The sequence below is a fragment of the Mesoplodon bidens genome, assembly GCF_964165515.1.
Source record: "Mesoplodon bidens genome assembly, chromosome: 2".
In the NCBI taxonomy this organism is placed as follows: Eukaryota; Metazoa; Chordata; class Mammalia; order Artiodactyla; family Ziphiidae; genus Mesoplodon; species Mesoplodon bidens.
The window spans coordinates 76,584,349-76,603,095 of NC_138177.1; the positions used below are offsets into that span (position 1 = coordinate 76,584,349).

Consider the following 18,747-nt stretch of genomic DNA (forward strand, 5'->3'; position numbering starts at 1 on the left):
ATTACAAATAAACACTACGAGGAGGCTAAAGAGAAAGAACCTAACATATAACACATGGTTGTGTGAAAAGGGCAAACCACAGAATGATATGAATGATGTGATACCATTTGTGTTAATTTAAACACGAAATACACTAGGCATGTATATATAATGGGCTAATGGGCTCATGATGGCGGTTGAAAGTGACTGTTACATAATCTTATTTATAATGATGCTCCAGGGCAAAATTCAAGGAATCTCTGAAAAATGTCCAAGCAATAAAAGATTTGGAAATTCCCTGGTGGTCCAATGGTTAGGACTCCACGCTTCCACTGCAGGGGGCAAGGGTTCAATCCCTGGTGGGGAATTAAGATTGCACAAGCCACGTGGCACAGTCAAAAACAAAAACAAACAAACAAAAAAGATCAAGAAAATCTGCCAATCAAAATGGAATTAAAGCAGAAAGTATGCTTTACTGGAGTGAGGGGAATAACTTGGTCCCTGGAGAGGAAAATAGAGTTGGAAGAAGTTATAATGGGATTTTTGCTTTACCGTAATTTTTTTTTTTTGCGGTACGCGGGCCTCTCACCTCTGTGGCCTCTCCCATCGCGGAGCACAGGCTCTGGATACGCAGGCTCAGCAGCCATGGCTCACAGGCCCAGCCGCTCCGCGGCATGAGGGATCCTCCCGGACCGGGGCACAAACCCGTGTCCCCTGCATCGGCAGGCGGACTCTCAACCACTGCGCCACCAGGGAAGCCCTACTGTAATTTTTTTAAAGAATATGTATAATTATTGCTTCTGTAATTAATTTTTAAGGTGTACATAAGACTTTTGGTTTTAAGATGGTAAAGAAAGAATGTCTTATCCTAAAAATCCTAGAATTTGGAGGCAATGGCTACCTTGAAAGGCTGGGCTGAGATGGATGTGCTGAAAATTCTGATTTAAATATAAACAGGATCACCAGGGATCACTAGATATTCGAGGAAAGACTCCAACATGAAAGAGAAAGAAATCCCCCTCCTCAATCAAACAGAAAAATATATCTCACCATGCCTACGTATATATACTCAAGAGAAATGAAAACATATATCCACAGGAAAATTAGTTCACAAATGTTCATAGTAGCATTATTCATAATCACTAAAAAGTGGAAACAACCCATATGTCAATCAACTGATGAATGGATAAACAAAATGTGGTATAGCCAAACAATGGAATATTATTTGGCCATGAAATATAATGAAGTACTAATGCATACTACAACGTGGGTGGACCTTGAAATCATCATGCAAAGTGAAATAAGCCAGACACAGAAGGCCACATATTATATGGTTCCATATATAAAATGTCCAGAAAAAACAAATCTATAGATGAGTGGTTGCCTAGGGCTGGGGGTGGAGAATGGAAAGTGGCTGCTAATGGATATTATTTTCTTTTTGAGATTATGAAAATATTCTAAAATTAAATTGTGTTGATGATTACATCGCCTGTGAATATACTAAAAACCACTGAACTGTACACTTTATTTATTTATTTATTTCAGATTTAAGACTTTTATTTTTTCACACCCAAGCAAGCCTGGGCAGTTGACTCATCCTGCCCCCAAGCCCCCTACCCTTCATAATGAGAAGAAATATTTACTTTCACTCCACGGCTCAGGGAGTACCTAAGCTTTGGCAGCGGCCTTGTAATGGGTCAGAGTGTGGGCGGAAGGGTCAGTGGCGCTAGTGCACCTGGGCATCCAGTAATGAGGCAGCCAGTCGGCGCAGCCCGGGTAGCGGCGTTCAAAGATCTGACGATAGTAATAGCCTTCTTTCGTTTTGGGAGTACTGACGGGAAATTCTGGGCTGCGCTTGCCATCGCTGCATCATCAACCTGATGGTCAATGTATTCCTGTAAAATCCTAAACCAGGAATTCTTAACTGAGGTTATTCCATTACTGAAGGCTTCTTTTGGTCTCCAGAGAATCTCTTTAGGTATCAGATTGGAGTCCTCAAACGTCTCTCTCAGGAGATGTTTTTCTATCCCGTTCTTGGGGATTCTCGTATCTGGTGGCAGAGACAAGTAATAGGAAGAAAATCGATGATCCAGGAAGGGGACTCTCAGTTCAAGGCCATGGGCAGCAGTAGTTCGATCTGCTCAGAGAACATCAAACAAATAGAGCTCCTGTTTGTTAAATAGATGATATTTAACCATTTCCACTGATGCTACTTTGCCATTTGGCTTTAAATCCAAAACTTCATAGTGTCCTGGGAGAAAAGGCTCCACTTTTTAAAAAGGAGTCATAGAGTGCTTCAAGGTAATGAGACCTTTAGCTTCTGAACACACGGCCAAAAATCCATCTTCTGTCCCGGCTTTAAACAAAGGTCTGACTCCATAGGTATCTCTGCCCAAAAACACTTTCTTATTGACAGTATCCAGTAAAATAAATGCAAATACCCCATCCAACATACAAACTGTTTGCTCAATTCCTCGTTTGTCATAAAGATGAAAGATTATCTCACCATCCACTTTGGTCTGGTATTCAAATTCAAAACGGTGTTGCAGCTTCTTGTGGTTGTAGATTTCACCGTTGTAACAGAGCCACAAGTAAGGCTATTCCCTCACTCGAATTGGCTGCATTCCAAACAGCTGGTCAACCACTGCCAACTGGTGAAATCCAAAGCAGCAGTTGGTGTATCCACTGACATTCTCAAAAAGAAATGCATCTGGACCTCTGTGTGCAATCTTCATAGCACTCAGACATTGAACAGAAAGGCAGTCGTCACTGCCAAAGAGGGCCCAAATGCCACACATGGTGCAATGGAGCTAAGGGCTCTCTCCAAGTGACTTATTCAAGTACGATCAAAGAAATTCTGGTCTCCAGCGGGGTGAGCGGGCGGGTGGGCGTGAGGTGAGCAGGCTGCGATTTGCGGGCTCTGTACACTTTAAATGGATTAATTTTATGGTATGTGAATTATATCTCAATAAAGCTGTTTTATAAAGTCATCTAAAAGGAAGCAAAGATTTTGGAGAGCAAAGGGGAAAACTTCAGCCCTCCTCCTTTCATGTTTGGAACAAGCCCTTCAAAAATCCTACTTCAGAGAACTTATCTCTGCAGCCACATTAGTTGCTTCTGATGCCTTACTATTTTCATTCTCACTAAGATAATTTATGATCTAATTACTAGGCTTTATCTTTGTGACTGTCCTTCTCTTCTGAGTCACTCTGCTTTTTAGGGTCCCTGGCCTTGAGACAGTTCTCTCTATGAACCTAATGAAATGTTCCCCTTTCAGGCCTGCTTGGGCCCAAAATTAGTCTTAGAAAATATAAACCATACCTGTTTATTGTAAAAAAAATAAAGTTAAATTAAAAATACAGAAATATACAAAGTAAAGGGAATTCCCTGGGAGTCCAGTGGTTAGGATTCCGTGTTTCCACTGCAGGGCTCACAGGTTCGATCCCTGTTCGGGGAATTAAGATGCCCATAAGACACATGGCATGGCCAAAAAAACCCAACCAAACAAATAAACAAACATAAATATACAAAGTAAAAACTATTCGTAGTGAGGTGGATGGACCTAGAGTCTGTCACACAGAGTGAAGTAAGTCAGGAAGAGAAAAACAAATAGCATATGCTAACACATATATATGGAATCTAAAAAAAAAAATGGTCATGAAAAACCTAGGGGCAAGATGAGAATAAAGATGCAGACCTACTAGAGAATGGACTTGAGGATACGGGGAGGAGGAATGGTAAGCTGGGACAAAGTGAGAGAGTTGCATGGACATATATACGCTACCAAACGTAAAATAGGTAGCTAGTGGGAAGCAGCCGATCATCTCGGTGCTCTGTGACCACCTAGAGGGGTGGAATAAGGAGGGTGGGAGGGAGGGAGACGCAAGAGGGAAGAGATATGGGAACATATGTATATGTATAACTGATTCACTTTGTTATAAAGCAGAAACTAACACACCATTGTAAAGCAATTATACTCCAATAAAGATGTTAAAAAAAAAAAAACTATTCAGTTTCACTCTTCCCAAGAAGTAACCTTCACTTGCATTTTGTTGTGCCTTTCTAGACTGCTTTTGTCCACATGCAAACAAAGAGTTGTTTACTAAAAAGAAAAAAAAAAGGAAAGAAAAAGAAAAATAGAATCATATTGCACAGACAGTATGGCAGCCTGCATTTGCACTCAAATATCTTGACTCTCCTTCCATGCCAGCATGTATATTCTACTTTCTTTGTTGTGATTACTTCACAGTATTCCACAACACAGATATATCATGAATTGGTTTTCTTTTTTTTATTTTTTTTATTTCTTTTTATTTTTGACTGCGCTGGGTCTTTTTTTTTTTGTCATCAATTTTATACACATCACTGTATACATGTCAATCCCAATTGCCCAATTAATCACACCACCACCACCCCCACCCTGCTGCTTTTCCTGCTTGGTGTCCATATGTTTGTTCTCTACATCTGTGTCTCAATTTCTGCCCTGCAAACCAGTTCATCTGTACCATTTTTCTAGGTTCCACATATATGCGTTAATATACGATATTTGTTTTTCTCTTTCTGACTTACTTCACTCTGTATGACAGTCTCTAGATCCATCCACATCTCAACAAATGACCCAATTTCATTCCTTTTTATAGCTGAGTAATATTCCATTGTATATATGTACCACATCTTCTTTATCCATTCATCTGTCGATGGGCATTTAGGTTGCTTCCATGACCTGGCTATTGTAAATAGTGCTGCAATTAACATTGGGGTGCATGTGTCTTTTTGAATTATGGTTTTCTCTGGGTATATGCCCAGTAGTGGGATTCCTGGGTCATATGGTAATTCTATTTTTAGTTTTTTTAAGGAGCCTCCATACTGTTCTCCATAGTGGCTGTATCAATTTACATTCCCACCGACAGTGCAAGAGGGTTCCCTTTTCTCCACACCCTCTCCAGCATTTGTTGTTTGTAGATTTTCTGATGATGCCCATTCTAACTTGTATGAGGTGAGACCTCATTGTGGTTTTGATTTGCATTTCTCTCATAATTAGAGATGTTGAGCAGCTTTTCATGTGCTTATTGGCCATCTGTATGTCTTCTTTGGAGAAATGTCTATTTAGCTCTTCTGCCCATTTTTGGATTGGGTTGTTTGTTTCTTTAATATTGAGTTGCATGAGCTGTTTATATATTTTGGAGATTAATCCTTTGTCGGTTGATTCATTTGCAAATATTTTCTCCCATTCTGAGGGTTGTCTTTTTGTCTTGTTTATGGTTTCCTTTGCTGTGCAAAAGTTTTGAAGTTTCATTAGGTCCCATTTGTTTATTTTTGTTTTTATTCCCATTATTCTAGGAGGTGGATCAAAAAAGATCTTGCTGTGACTTATGTCAAAGAATGTTCTTCCTATGTTTCCCTCTAAGAGTTTTATAGTGTCCGGTCTTACATGTAGGTCTCAAATCCATTCTGAGTTTAGTTTGTGTAGGGTGTTAGGGAGTGTGCTAATTTCATTCTTTTACATGTAGCTGTCCAGTTTTTCCAGCACCACTTATTGAAGGGACTGTCTTTTCTCCATTGTATATCTTTGCCTCCTTTGTCATAGATTAGTTGACCATAGGTGCATGGGTTTATCTCTGGGCTTTCTATCCTGTTCCATTGATCTATGTTTCTGGTTTTGTGTCAGTACCATATTGTCTTGATTACTGTAGCTTTGTAGTATAGTCTGAAGTCAGGGAGTCTGATTCCTCCAGCTCCGTGTTTTTCCCTCAAGACTGCTTTGGCTATTCGGGGTCTTTTGTGTCTCCATACAAAATTTAAGATGATTTGTTCTAGTTCCATAAAAAATGCCATTGGTAATTTGATAGGGATTGCACTGAATCTGCAGATTGCCTTGGGTAGTATAGCCATTTTCACAATATTGATTCTTCCAATCCAGGCACATGGTATATCTCTCCATCTGTTAGTATCATCTTTAATTTCTTTCATCAGTGTCTTATAGTTTTCTGCATACAGGTCTTTTGTCTCCCTAGGTAGGTTTATTCCTAGGTATTTTATTTATTTTTATTTTTTATTTATTTATTTATTTTTTACGGTATGCGGGCCTCTCACTGTTGTGGCCTCTCCCATTGCAGAGCACAGGCTCCAGACGCGCAGGCTCAGCAGCCATGGCTCATGGGCCTAGCCACTCCGCAGCATGTGGGATCTTCCTGGACTGGGGCATGAACTCGTGTCCCCTGCATCAGCAGGCGGACTCTCAACCACTGCGCCACCAGAGAAGCCCTATTTTATTCTTTTTGTTGCAATGGTAAATGGGAGTGTTTCCATAATATCTCTTTCAGATTTTTCATCATTAGTGTATAGGAATGCAAGAGATTTCTGTGCATTAATTTTGTATCCTGCAACTTTACCAAATTCATTGATTAGCTCTAGTGGTTTTCTGGTGGCATTTTTAGGATTCTCTATGTTTAGTATCATGTCATCTGCAAACAGTGACAGTTTTACTTCTTCTTTTCCAATTTGTATTCATTTTATTTCTTTTTCTTCTCTGATTGCTGTGGCGAGGACTTCCAAAACTATGTTGAATAATAGTGGTGAGAGTGGACATCCTTGTCTCATTCCTGATCTTAGAGGCAATGCTTTCAGTTTTTCACCATTGAGAATGATGTTTGCTGTGGGTTTGTCATATATGGCGTTTATTATGTTGAGGTAGGTTCCCTCTATGCCCACTTTCTGTAGAGTTTTTATCATAAATTGGTGTTGAATTTTGTCAAAAGCTTTTTCTGCATCTATTGAGATGATCATATGGCTTTTATTCTTCAATTTGTTAATATGGTGTATCACATTGATTGATTTGCGTATATTGAAGAATCCTTGCATCCCTGGGATAAATCCCACTTGATCGTGGTGTATGATCCTTTTAATGTGTTGTTGGATTCTGTTTGCTAGTATTTTATTAAGGATCTTTGCATCTATATCATCAGTGATATTGGTCTGTAATTTTCTTTTTTTGTAGTATCTTTGTCTGGTTTTGGTATCAGGGTGATGGTGGCCTCATAGAATGAGTTTGGGAGTGTTCCTTACTCTGCAAGTTTTTGAAAGAGTTTGAGCAGGATGGGTGTTAGCTCTCCTCTAAATGTTTGGTAGAATTCACCTGTGAAGCCATCTGGTCCTGGACTTTTGTTTGTTGGAAGATTTTTAATCACAGTTTCAATTTCATTACTTGTGATTGGTCTGTTCATATTTTCTGTTTCTTCCTGGTTCAGTCTTGGAAGGTTATACCTTTCTAAGAGTTTGTCCTTTTCTTCCAGGTTGTCCATTTTATTGGCATAGCGTTGCTTGTAGTAGTTTCTTAGGATGCTTTGTATTTCTGTGGAGTCTGTTGTAACTTCTTTTTCATTTCTAATTTTATTGATTTGAGTCCTCTCCCTCTTTTTTTGATGAGTTTGGCTAATGGTTTATCAATTTTGTTTATCTTCTCAAAGAACCAGCTTTTAGTTTTATTGATCTTTGCTATTGTTTTCTTTGTTTCTATTTCATTTATTTCTGCTCTGATCTTTATGATTTCTTTCCTTCTGCTAACTTTGGGTTTTGTTTGTTCTTCTTTCTCTAGTTCCTTTAGGTGTAAGGTTAGATTGTTTACCTGAGATTTTTCTTGTTCCTTGAGGTAGGCTTGTATAGCTATAAACTTCCCTCTTAGAACTGCTTTTGCTGCATCCCATAGGTTTTGGATCGTTGTGTTTTCATTGTCATTTTTCTCTAGGTATATTTTGATTTCCTTTTTGATTTCTTCAGTGATCTCTTGGTTGTTTAGTAACGTATTGTTTAGCCTCCATGTGTTTGTGTTTTTTATGTTTTTTTCCCTGTAATTCATTTATAATCTCATAGCATTGTGGTCAGAAAAGCTGCTTTATATGATATCAGTTTTCTTAAATTTACTGAGGCTTGATTTGTGACCCAAGATGGATCTATCCTGGAGAATGTTCCGTGCACACTTGAGAAGAAAGTGTAATCTGCTGTTTCTGGATGGAATATCCTATAAATATCAATTAAATCTATCTGGTCTATTGTGTCATTTAAAGCTTCTGTTTCCTTATTTATTTTCATTTTGGATGATCTGTCCATTCATGTAAGTGAGGTGTTAAAGCCCCCCACTATTAGTGTGTTACTGTCGATTTCCTCTTTTATAGTTGTTAGCAGTTGCCCTATGTATTGAGGTGCTCCTATGTTGGGTGCATATATATTTATAATTGTTATATCTTCTTCTTGGATTGATCCCTTGATCATTATGTAGTGTCCTTCCTTGTCTCTTGTAACAGTCTTTATTTTAAAGTCTATTTTATCTGATATGAGTATAGCTACTCCAGCTTTCTTTTGATTTCCATTTGCATGGAATATCTTTTTCCATCCCCTCACTTTCAGTCTGTATGTGTGCCTAAGTCTGAAGTGGGTCTCTTGTAGACAGCATATATATGGGTCTTGTTTTTGTATCCATTCAGCAAGCCTGTGTCTTTTTGTTAGAGCATTTTCTTCTCTTGTGTTTCCCACTTCGAGAAGTTCCTTTAGCATTTGTTGTAGAACTGGTTTGGTGGTGCTGAATTCTCTTAGCTTTTGCTTGTCTGTAAAGCTTTTGATTTCTCCATCAAATCTAAATGAGATCCTTGCCGGGTAGAGTAATCTTGGCTGTAGGTTCTTCGCCTTCATCACTTTAAGTATATCATGCCACTCCCTTCTGGCTTGTAGAGTTTCTGCTGAGAAATCAGCTGTTAACCTTATGGGAGTTCCCTTGTATGTTATTTTTCATTTTTCCCATGCTGCTTTCAATAATTTTTCTTTGTCTTTAATTTTTGCCAATTTGATTACATGCCAATGTGTCTTGGCGTGTTTCTCCTTGGGTTTATTCTGTATGGGACTCACTGTGCTTCCTGGACTTGGGTGGCTATTTCCTTTCCCATGTTAGGGAAGTTTTCGACTATAATCTCTTCAAATATTCTCGGGTCCTTTCTCTCTCTGTTCTCCTTCTGGGACCCCTATAATGCGAATGTTGTTGTATTTAATGTTGTCCCAGATGTCTCTTAGGCTGTCTTCGTTTCTTTTCATTCTTTTTTCTTTATTCTGTTCCGTAGCAGTGAATTCCACCATTCTGTCTTCCAGGTCACTTATCCGTTCTTCTGCCTCAGTTATTCTGCTATTGATTCCTTCTAGTATAGTTTTCATTTCAGTTATTGTATTGTTCATCTCTGTTTATTTGTTCTTTAATTCTTCTAGGTCTTTGTTAAACATTTCTTGCATCTTCTCGATCTTTGCCTCCATTCTTTTTCCGAGGTCCTGGATCATCTTCACGATCATTATTCTGAATTCTTTTTCTGGAAGGTTGCCTATCTCCACTTCATTTAGTTGTTTTTCTGGGGTTTTATCTTGTTCCTTCATCTGGTACATAGCCCTCTGCGTTTTCATCTTGTCTATCTTTCTGTGAATGTGGTTTTTGTTCCACAGGCTGCAGGACTGTAGTTCTTCTTGCTTCTGCTGTCTGCCCTCTGGTGGATGAGGCTATCTAAGAGGCTTGTGTAAGTTTCCTGATGGGAGGGACTGGTGGTGGGTAGAGCTGACTGTTGCTCTAGTGGGCAGAGCTCGGTAAAACTTTAATCCGCTTGACTGTTGATGGGTGGGGCTGGGTTCCCTCCCTGTTGGTTGTTTTGCCTGAGGCAACCCAACACTGGAGCCTACCTGGGCTCTTTGGTGGGGCTAATGACAGACTCTGGGAAGGCTCACGCCAAGGAGTACTTCCCAGGACTTCTGCTGCCAGTGTCCTTGGCCCCACGGTGTCAGCTCTGTATTTCTTTTTTTTTTTTTTTTTTGCAGTGCGCGGGCCTCTCACTGTTGTGGCCTCTCCCTTTGTGGAGCACAGGCTCCAGATGCACAGGCTCAGCGGCCATGGCTCACGGGCCCAGCCGCTCTGCGGCATGTGGGATCTTCCGGGACTGGGGCACGAACCCGTGTCCCCTGCATCGGCAGGCGGACTCTCAACCACTGCGCCACCAGGGAAGCCCAGCTCTGTATTTCTTAAAAGTCTCTTCTTTGCGTCCCTTAGAGCATCCTGTCACTTTCAAGATCACAGTCCCACTTAACTTTCTCTGCCTTTCCGGATCTCCCAGAGAATACCTGCAGGTCCCCGAGTTGCAGCTAGTAGTGTTTCAGATCCTCAGAGAATACAGCCTTTCCCTGGGGGCCGCTGAAGAGCCCCTCTGCTGAGAGTACCACAGGTCTTCCTGGGACACCTCCATCCTCTCTACACAGCCATCTGTAAGCTTGGCCCAGGAGAGTACGTAGGGGACCTGCGGGTCTCAGCCGGCAGTGCAGGGCAAGGCCACATCCTCCAGACAGGCCACCTTCACCTCCTGGGCAGGGTGCGCCATGCTGTAGGCACAGCTCAGGAGCAGGAGCTGGAGGCCGCGTGCCATCACTGAGGGCTGTCCGCCTGGGACCGTGGTGCGTGCCTCCACTTGTAGCTGTGCCCCACCAGTGCTTTGTGCTTTTGATTTGCATTTCCCTGATGATGAGTGATGCTGAGCACCTTTTCATGTGCCTGTTGGCCATCTGTATGTCTTCTTTGGAAAAATGTCTATTCAGATTCTTTGCCCATTTATTAATCAGATTGTTTGGGTTTTTGCAGTCAAGTTGTATGAGCTCTTTGTAAACTTTGGACATTAACCTCTTATCAGATAGATGATTTACAAGTATTTTCTCCCATTCTGTAGGTTACCTTTTCATTTTGATGGTTTCTTTCTCTGTGCAATAGTTCATTTCTTCTTACTGCTGCAATCTACCATGGTGTGGATGTACCACAGTTTATTTAATCACATACTGCCGAACATCTGGATTGTTTCAGACTACTTTTTGGCTATTACAAGTAAAACTCGTATAAACATTCCTGTACTGTTCTCATTTTCGCAACTGAGCCCGAGGCTGTCACTGGTATTTATGACTTTCCTCTGTTGCTTCTCATTCCTTTGTCTTAATAATAGCTAACATTTATAAAGTGTTTACTACATGCCAGACCCTGTTCTATGTGTTTTATAAGTATTACTCAATTCTCAAAATAACCGTTTGAGATATGAACTATTATTATCTCCATTTTACAGGTGTGGAAACTAAAGTAGACACAGGTACACAGCCAGCATGTGTTAGCACTCAGATTTAAATCCAGGTAGTCTGGTACCAGAGCTCAGGCTCTAAACCACTATGTTATACAGGCAGGACTTAAGATGGTTGGGTTCTTTTCTTATGGAGTGACTTAAACCTTCACTCCTGGAGGATAACTAGCTGTTATCTTGCTTCTGCTGGTTTAGTCTTCTGTTAACTTTAACCATTGGACATGATGGTGGTATGAGATATCCCTGGGGTGCCGCTGGGTTGCACACATCCTCCTCTCTGACCCTGCTGTGTAACAGTAACCTTATTTTCTCTAAATCATCAGGATCAATCATCCCCGCTAACATCTTATTCCCCTTCTTTGCCTGTTTACTCAATGGCTTAAAAAGCCCCAAATGGCCACGTGTCTGTCTCAGGTTCCAGTGCAATGGGCCTATTGGTGTCTCCTCTTTGTGGAAGCAAACCTCCTTGGGATACCAAACCTCTAAACCAGCAGAGCCCAGAGTCATGGGGCTACACACAAAAATGTTGTGAATGGGTTATTAGGTGTAGTAGTGAGAGGCCCCACTCCCACCTCTATCTCTGTCTTCCTGCGGCCACCATGTATCCTGGCTGAGAGAGAAATGGTGCCATAGACTTGCTGCTGGTTCAGAGCATACACTGCACTCCACTCTGTGGTCAGCACTCCATTCTCAGAAGGTTTTGCGATAACTCAGTCTCTACAAAGCCAACTGCTTCTGAGGGATGGAGTACCTAAGATTCATGACTCCCATGGGCCTTCCAGGGTAAAGAACATGGACTCTGGAGCCAAACTGTTTGGATTCATATATTGGCCTCACCACTCACTTACCTACTGTGACTTTGAGCCATTTACAAAACTTCTCTATAACTCAGTTTCCTTATCTGTAAAATGGAGATAATAATGGTACTTAGCTTAATATGGTTTCTGTGAAAATTAGATGAGCTAATGAAATGGAGGAGGACGCTATGGTCCTTCCCCACCATGTCCTCCGCCTGCCTCTTGTCTGTGGAAAATCTTTAGCCAAAGAATAAGTTTAATCAGAGAAGTGAGAAAATGCAGAAGCAAAGAAAAGCAGTCAAACAGGACAAAATAATAATAGTTTAGTCATAAACAAAGTCAAGGACCTTTAGTTCCTTCTCAAAGGCTATAGATAACATTCAGAGCCATTTCCTGTGAGCTGTCTTGTAGATACTGAAACCCCCACCAGGTGGAAGAAGTTAACTACATGATGACCAGACTGTAGCCATGACATAAGATGCCACAGTTCCAAGAATTGGCCTCAAGGAAATGGGAACAAACCAACCCTGGAACTGAAGATTAACTGTACTTAAGACAATCTAGGGACTTCCCTGATGGTCCAGTGGGTAAAGACTCCACTCTCCCAATGCAGGGAGCCCGGGTTCGATCCGTGGTCCAGGAACTAGGTCCTGCATGCATGCCGCAACGAAGATCCCACATGCTGTAACTAAGACCAGGCACAGCCACAACAATAAATAAATAATAAATATATTTTTTTAAATCAAGATGACACTGGTCAGACCACCGCATGACCAATTTCAAGATGACTGTCAGAGCTGACTGTGCTGTTTCTGCATGTAGCCCATCCCTACATCTATAAAAGCTCTTGCCCACTGATTGTCAGTGGGGGTAGGGGGAGGGGAGGGGAGGGGGAGGGCAGGGGAGGGGGAGGGGAATCCGCCCTCCCCCGCCCCCCCACCTTGCCAGCTTCCAAAATAAAGCAAACTTTCCTTTCCACCAACTTGCCTCTTTACGGGCTTTTGAGCACTGAGCAGCTGGACCCCACTTTTGGTTACACTAGACACTGTCAACAGTCTTTCACTGTACAGTGAGATCTTGGTCAGAAGCCATGCGTGTGGGGAGCCATGATAGCGTATGAGGCATCTGAAATGTCCACAGATGGTGGGGGCGGGCAGATGTATGGGAGTAGGGAAAATAAATTCAAGGCTAAAAATGCGTAATTGCCTTCTAGAGAGAACAAATGTCTGCCCCTTCCTTGTTGGAAGAGAGCTAACATAAGCACACTTCATCAAGTAGGTGGGCTGAATTGATAGCTTTTGTGGGCCAAGCTGACCTTCAGCAGTAGCCCCCACTAGGTCTGACTTGGTAAGGGGCGGTCCATCCTGTGAAGGCCACATACAGCCTGTGTCCTTGCCACCACAGCTGTTTGGTTCATAGAATGTCTCCGGGAGAAACAGAATGACACCCATAAAGCAGGTTCACCTTACCCATCTGACCACCAGGAGTAGCCTCTAGGGGGACGGCCTTATGGTGGTGAGTGGCTCTACTAGACACAAATATTCTTGTGTTCTGGGGTCCTCCTAAGAGGTCCATTCACAAGACTTCTTCCCAAACCTCTTTTCCCCAACCCTCTGATTTTGTTCCATCTAAGTTTGTCCACCCAGCCAAATCACTGACCTTGCACATGAATCAGTATAGATCCTCTGTGTCTTCCCCCAAAAGAGCCAATGATGTATTCTACTTGAAACTTTACCCATTGGAGGATTTTCTTTCTCCATTAACTTCCAGGACCATCTCTCAGAAGGGCTTTATTATTTTTTTTCGGTGAAGAGGCATTTGTTAATTATGTACAATTTAAGAAAAAGACCACTGAGTCTCTAGATTTGAAAGTAAATATCTTATAAAATTCCAGGGAATTCCTTGGCGGTCGGTGGTTAAGTCTCCACACTTCCACTGCAGGGGGTCTGGGTCCCATCCCTAGTTGGGGAAATAAGATCCCACAAGCCACGTGGCTCAGCCAAAATAAATAAATGAATAAATAAATAAATAAAACTCCATCCAAAAAAAATTCCATGTTAAAAACTTCTGTTTTCCTAAGGGTTAAAACATTTTTTAATTGTGGTAAAAAACCTATAACATTAAATTTACTGTCTTAACCATTTTTAAATGTACAGTTCAATAGTGTTAAGTATATTCACGTTGTTGTGCAATAGATCTCTAGAACTTTTTCTCAGAAGGGCTTTATTACCGCAATAATAACAGGAACATTTAGTGCATGTACTATTCGAAGAGTTTTACATACATTAAGTTATTTAATTTTTAAACCAACCTATGAGGTTAGGTATTTTTATTATCTCTCTTTTAGAGATAAGGAAACAGAGGTTCAGAGGGATTAAAACACTTGCCCAGGGCTTCCCTGGTGGCACAGTGGTTGAGAGTCCGCCTGCCAATGCAGGGGACACGGGTTCGTGCCCTGGTCCGGGAAGATCCCACATACCGCGGAGTGGCTGGGCCCGTGAGCCATGGCCGCTGGGCCTGCGCGTCCAGAGCCTGTGCTCCGCAACGGGAGAGGCCACAGCAGTGAGAGGCCCACATACCGCAACAACAACAACAAAAAAAACGTAGGAGAATTACCAGAGGAAGGAAAGCAAGTAACAGGCAATAAGTAGCTGTAGATTGTATATCAGATTGCTGGTTGAAGGCGTATGTATTTGGAGGACGTGATGGGGAGGACACAGGGAGGAGAAGGAAGGGAGAGGAAGAAAACAAGCTCAGCCCATCATGATCATTATCTGTGACATCTCTCAGTGGAGGTGGAGGCCCTGTCTAGATGAGGAGTCATTGAGCCTAGCAGGAGGAGCTGATCTCATTGCACCCTAATCCAGTCCTTTTCTTCTGCCCACTTTGGGAGCAATCTGGGTGACCAGATTTGTGCCTCTTTGAGATGCTTACCCACTGCTGACAAACTCACGATGCATTATAACATGACTGAGGCCCACACTTTCAAAAGTGTGATTATGGGGCTTCCCTGGAGGCGCAGTGGTTGAGAGTCCGCCTGCCGATGCAGGGGACACGGGTTCGTGCCCCGGTCCGGGAAGATCCCACATACCGCGGAGTGGCTGGGCCCGTGAGCCATGGCCGCTGAGCCTGCGCGTCCGGAACCTGTGCTCCGCAACAGGAGAGGCCACAACAGTGAGAGGCCCGCGTACCGCAAAAACAAAACAAAACAAAACAAAATAAAAAAAAAAACACTTGCCCAAATTCATATAGCTAGGAACTAATGGAACCAGAATTCAAATACAGGCAGTCTGGTTCTAGAATTCTTGCTATTAATCTTTTTTTTTTAAACTGTGGTGGGTTTTTTTAACCATTTTTAAAAATTGAAGTATAGTTAATTTACAATGTTGTATTAGTTTCAGGTATACAACAAAGTGATTCAGTTTTACATATAAATAAATAAATAAATATATATATATATTCTTTTTCAGATTCTTTTCCATTATAGGTTATTACAAGATATTGAATACAGTTCCTTGTGCTATGCAGTAGTACCTTGTTTATCTATTTAGAATTCTTGCTGTTAATCTCTTAATAATAAGCCATTTCTGGCTGGTGATGGTGTGTGGTGCAGAGCCAGTCTCCTGCAATCCAAGCTGGAATTTTTTTTTGTAATATTTATTTATTTGGCTGCGTCGGGTCATAGTTGTGGCACACAGCATCTTGGTTGTGGCACACGGGATCCTTCATTGCGGCGTGTGGGCTTCTCTCTAGTTGTGGCACTCGGGCTCTAGAGCCACGGGCTCAGTACTTGTGGCGCATGGGCTTAGTTGCCCCACAGCATGTGGGATCTTAGTTCCCCAACCAGGGACTGAACCCTTGTCCCCTGTATCGGAAGGCAGATTCTTAACCACTGGACCACCAGGGAAGTCCCCTGGAATTTTTTTTTTTTTTTTAAGTGTCTTCATGCCTAACTTCTCCTGAAGCCACTGGAGTGGACTGAGGGAGGAGAGGTTATTTAGCAAGATATGGAAAGCTAGAAGGCACACTGGGGCATTCTGTGGCTCCTTTCTGCCTTCAGGATACTATCAGGCTCCAGCCAGGTCTATTTGAAGATGAGGAGCACCGGGGCTTGTGAGACCCTGGGCTGGCTAGGTGGATCAGATAATCCTCAGTTCATAAGGGGCTTGGCCTTATGTTTGGTTTCTACTGAGATCCAGAAACTCACAAGAAGCTATTTATCTAGAGAAGAACTGTTACTTGCTGAAGTTGGCTGGGCCTCACCACCACTTTGGGCCACGCTTGCCACAGTCTCTAAGATCACCCCAGTATGTCAAGCACCACTGGATCCCCTGAGTCATAAGGCCCCAGTGACAGATGTGCCTGAACTGCAGCCAGGAGCAGCCGGAGAGCCTTTCCTTGTCTGAGACCCCATTCTCAGAACGCTGCTTCTGCCTCTCAGATTTCAAGTGCAGCCCTGGCACCACCAGCATCATGGGGCCCTGGGAGCTTCTGTAGCATGCTACCTACCCAAACACTTGCGTGCCCCCGGCATCAACCAAAGCCCACTCCCCACTGTCCCTATTTCTCTGTGTCATGGTCCTCCTTAGGCACAGCTGGCTGTCCAAGACCAAGTCACATGCTTGCTCCCAGCTGCAAGGGGACCTGGGACAGTGAGTATCTGACCTTTTGGTTCTTGAAGTGGTTGGTGGGTTCTGTCTCCCACCAAACTTTAAAAGAGATGTATGTGCTGGCCAGATCCAAACAATAGAACACAAAAACAACCTATCCCAAGGAGCTGTGAAGATTATATGATTTACTACATTATTATAGTGTAGGAGTCACAGGCACAGAGTCTAACGCCAACTGCCTGGGTTCACTTCCTGGGCTCTGCCGCTCACTAGCTGTATGACTTTGTCAAGTTACTTCCCTTTGGTATGTGTAACTCCCTTATCTGTCAAGTGGACACGAGAGTGCTCATTTCACAGGGTTGTTGTGAGAATTAAACACACAGAGCAGGGCTTCCCTGGTGGCACAGTGCTTAAGAATCCACCTGCCAATGCAGGGGACACGGGTTCAAGCCCTGGTCCGGGAAGATCCCACATGCCATGGAGCAACTGAGTCCCTGAGCCACAACTACTGAAGCCCATGCACCTAGAGCCGGTGTTCTGCACCAAAGAGAAGCTACCTCAGTGAGAAGCCCGCACACAGCAACGAAGACCCAATGCAGCACCCCCCCAAAAAAAAAAACACACACACACAGAGCATGTAAAGAGCTTAGAGAAGTACCTGGCACAGGTAAGCTTTTATACGAGGCATGTGGTTCATGTCTCTTTCTTTGTCTTTAAGTCCTTAAAAGAGCACCAAGGGCTTATTAAGCATTTAATAAGTGATGGCTCTTGTTGTTATTATCATTATTTCCTGTGTCTTGCCTACTTGTCCAGATATGTCTCTAGACTACATCCTAAACGTGGAATTCCTAGGTAAAATGGTACACACTGTTTAACTTTTGATAGGTAGTGACAAATTGCATTTTGTTAATAAGGCACCAACTGGTACTCTCACCAATCCTGAATGAGCATGCCGTTTTCCTCCTGTCTCACCAATACTGGATTTTAACCTTTAAAAGTTTTGCTCTTCTAATAAGAAGCTGTGTTATTGTATTCTTTCATTATTTCAATTTTTAAATTATGTATGTATTTCAAGCTTACTATAAAAATTTTAAAACTCCATAACTGGGGAATTCCCTGGCAGTCCAGTGGTTAGGACTTGGCACTTTCACTGCCAAGGGTGTAGGTTCAATCCCTGGTCGGGAAACTAAGGTCCCACAAGCTGTGTGACACAGCCAAATAAAAAAATTTTTAATTAAAAAAATAAAAATAGGGACTTCCTTGGTGGCACAGTGGTTGAGAATCCGCCTGCCAGTGCGGGGACTGGAGTTCAAGCCCTGGTTCGGGAAGATCCCACATGCTGTGGAGCAACTAAGCCCACGAGCCACAACTACTGAGCCCATGTGCCACAACTACTGAAGCCTGCGCGCCTAGAGCCCGTGCTCCACAACAAGAGAAGCCACCGCAATAAGAAGCCCGTGCACCACAACGAAGAGTGGCCCCTGCTCGCCACAACTAGAGAAAGCCTGCACATAGCAACGAAGACCCAAAGCAGCCAAAAATAAATAAATAAATACACAAATTTATTTAAAAAAATTTTAAAATGTAATTGATATATAATGTGAAAAATAAAAATTGCTCCCTATAATCCAAGTCCTCAGAGGTAACCACTGTCAGTTACATTTGGTATGTTTGGTATAATAAAGGATGATTTATCTCTACAAATCCTTTTTTATGAACATATAAATATACATAGATATAATTTAAACTAGTTTAATATAAATTAAATTAATTTAAACAGTTAATTAAATGGTTTAATTTAATGTATAGTTTTAATTAAATGAGATTATACTATTTTTTGTTTTTTACCCCTTGACCATATTCCTTGGATATCCTTCCATATCAGTATATACAAAACTGTACATTATGACTGCTTGGTGTACCATATTATTGATGTTACATAACATATTTAACCATTTCCCCTACTGATTGTTTCCAACTTCTTGCTATTACAAGCAATATTGCAATGAACATTCTATTCACATATTTGTGTGCTTGTCTATATTGCATACTTGTCTTTCCACAGAACAGATCATTAAAATGGATTTCCCTTTAAAATGTTGCTAGGTATTGCTAAATTGCCTTCTTAAAATGTTCACCATTTTATACTCTTGCCAATAAAATACAAGCATGACATTTTCCCCACACTCCTTCCAACCCTGAATATTATCAGTCTTTTTATTTTTG

General features: G+C 41.9%; 1 protein-coding gene and 1 pseudogene across 3 annotated transcripts in view; one reads left to right on the forward strand and one right to left on the reverse strand.

The window, feature by feature from the left end:
- SELENBP1 (selenium binding protein 1) overlaps positions 1 to 18,747 on the forward strand; it is a 53,622-nt gene that overhangs the window by 20,037 nt on the left and 14,838 nt on the right. The window lies entirely within an intron of this gene.
- LOC308612132 (asparagine synthetase [glutamine-hydrolyzing]-like) lies at positions 1,581 to 2,851 on the reverse strand (annotated as a pseudogene). The gene has a single exon. The product of its transcript is annotated as an asparagine synthetase [glutamine-hydrolyzing]-like (transcript).